The sequence below is a fragment of the Mobula birostris genome, chromosome 13, assembly GCF_030028105.1.
Source record: "Mobula birostris isolate sMobBir1 chromosome 13, sMobBir1.hap1, whole genome shotgun sequence".
NCBI lineage: Eukaryota > Metazoa > Chordata > Chondrichthyes > Myliobatiformes > Myliobatidae > Mobula > Mobula birostris.
The window spans coordinates 5,643,328-5,646,026 of record NC_092382.1 but is presented as its reverse complement, the minus strand read 5'-3'; the positions used below and the strand labels follow the sequence as shown (position 1 = coordinate 5,646,026).

The window sequence follows — 2,699 nt, the reverse complement described above, 5'->3', positions numbered from 1 at the left end:
TGAGATCGTTAACAGCACCAAATTTCTTGGTGTTCACCTGGCGGAGAATCTCACCTGGTCCCTCAACACCAGCTCCATAGCCAAGAAAGCCCAGCAGTGTCCTTACTTTCTGCGAATGCTGAGAAAAGTCCATCTCCCACCCCCCATTCTCACCGCATTCTTCAGAAGATGTATCGAGAGCATCCTGTGCAGCTGCATCACTGCCTGGTTCGGGGAATTGCACCGTTTCGGATCGCAAGACCCTGTAGCGGTCAGTGAGGTCAGCTGAGAAGTTCATAGGGGTCTCTCTTCCCTCCATGACAGACATTTACACCACACGCTGCATCCGCAAAGCTAACAGCATTACGAAGGACCCCACGCACCCCTCACACAAACTCTTCTCCCTCCTGCCACCTGGCAAAATGTACCAAAGCATTCGGGCTCTCACGACCAGACTGTGCAATAGTTTCTTCCCCCAAGCCATCAGACTCCTCAAAACTCAGAGACTAGACTGATATCTACATCATTTATTATTATATTGTAATTTGTCCTCTACTGTGCCTATTGTGTGTTTATTATTTATTGTACTGCCCTGCGCTGTTTTGTGCACTTTATGTAGTCCTGTGCAGTTCTCTATTCTAGTGCAGATTTTATGTTGTTTTTACGTAGTCTAGTGTAGCCTTGTGCTGTCTCACATAGTCTAGTGTAGTCTTGTGTTGTTTTACGTAGCATCATGGTCCCGTTTTTACTGTGTACTGTACCAGAGGTTTATTGTCGAAATGACAACAGAAGCGAATTGATTTGACTTGGCTTCACATAAAAGGATACAGGGAGAATGGGGCTGAGTAAAAAAAATGGATCATCCATCATGAAATGGCGAATCGGCCTAATTCTACTGTATCATATGGTATTATGGTCCTGAATTAGGTGGATGTAGGCGAAACATAGACAAAAATGCTGCTGTTGTGATAGTAAGTTAATAAACACGATAAGTTACAATAAACGCAATAAATTACAGTAAGAAATATTCTAATTCCCTGACCGGGAATCGAACCCGGGCCGCGGCGGTGAGAACGCCGAATCCTAACCACTAGACCACCAGGGAAACTGCCAAAATACCACGCTCAACGATAGACAACTATCCAATAAGGAAAATGCAAATTAAATTTTAGAATATAGATAATTAAAATAAATAAATGAGTGAGCTGTACCGTCATTGAAGGTTGTCAGTGGGTTGTGGAATCAATTCAGTGATGGAGTAAGCGAGGTTATCCACTCGGGTTTATTTTCAGTGATGGGTGAGAAGGAATCAGTGTTCGTGCTCTCAATCAAGTGTCCTATTTGGGCAATAAAGTTACCCTGGCCAGTGTTGAAATGGACCTCAGTAAAGTTCAGGCAGTTAAACAGTGGCCCAAAATATCTACAGTCAAACAGGTACGGCGCTTCATTGGGTCTGCAAACTTTTATCGCCGCTTCATACAGAATTCCGGCTCTAACGCGGTTCGTACAAATGCATCACCGGGAAGACATCGGCAGGATTGCATTGGACACACGGTGCCGACCAAGTATTTTCGGAGCTAAAGCGTAGTTTCACTACTTTGGCGGTGCTGAAACAACCAAACATTGAAACATAGAAAATAGGTGCAGGAGTAGGCCCTTCGGCCCTTCGAGCCTGCACCGCCATTCGGTATGATCATGGCTGATCATCCAACTCAGAACCCTGTACCTGCCTTCTCTCCATACCCCCTGATCCCAAGTTTAGCCACACATCACAACGATTCATAGTCGAGTCGAGTCCTCTCTCAGCCCTAGTCTGCGGATAGCCGGGTGCACGCTGGTGTTTTTCTTTTCCGTTTCATGACTCCGGCCGAGAGGAATTACGATGTTGGCTACTGGGAACTTCTGGCTGTCAGGGAGGCCCTGACGGAATGACAAGACTGGCTGGAGGGGGCAGACCATCCTTTTTTTGTCTGAACAGATCGCAAGAACCACTCCTAAGTTCAGGATACAAAGAGACTCAACTCTCGCCGAGCCTTGTATGCTCTCTTCTTCTCACGGTTCAATTTCATCCTCACCTATTGTCCCGGAAACAATAATACCAAGGCCGACGCTCTCTCTTGGCAGTTCGACGCATCCGAGGACATGCCGATCCAGAGCCTGTTCTTCTTCGCTTGTGTATTGCTTCGCGGGTGATCTGGGGAGGCAGAGGTGATGCTGCATAAGAGTGGGACCACTGCCGGGGTGGGGGACCTCCCAACCGGATGTTTGTCCATACTGCGGTGCCTTCCAAAGTGTTGGAATGGTGTCACTCCTCCCGTCTGGATGGGCATCGGGGAATTCAACGGACCCTGGAGTTTATAAAGAGAACATTTTGGCGGCCATCAGTGTCCCAGGATGTCCACAACTTTGTATTTGCGTGTCCCACCTGCGCTCAGAGCAAGACCACGTCAACGTCCTGCGGTCCTGGTATGTCCACCGTCAGTGCCCCACCGCCTCTGGTCCCACCTCTATGTAGAGTGCATCACTGGGTGGACCCCACTCAATGGAAACACCACTATTTTGGCTGCTGTGGATCGATGTTGCAAAGCTGCCTACTTCATTGCCGTCCCCAAGCTCCCTTCGCCGCATTCATGGTTCAGCCTGAGTTCAGTCTTCACAGCTTTCCTCAGGACGTAACGTCTGATCAGTTCAATTCAATTCCGTTCAATTCCCAGTTTTGA

The 2,699-nt window shown here is 47.9% G+C and overlaps 1 non-coding gene across 1 annotated transcript; it reads right to left on the bottom strand.

Moving 5' to 3' along the window:
• Nucleotides 1-1,012: 1,012 nt before the first annotated feature.
• trnae-cuc (transfer RNA glutamic acid (anticodon CUC)) lies at nucleotides 1,013-1,084 on the bottom strand. The gene has a single exon. It is a non-coding gene; the product is annotated as a tRNA-Glu (tRNA).
• Nucleotides 1,085-2,699: the final 1,615 nt, after the last annotated feature.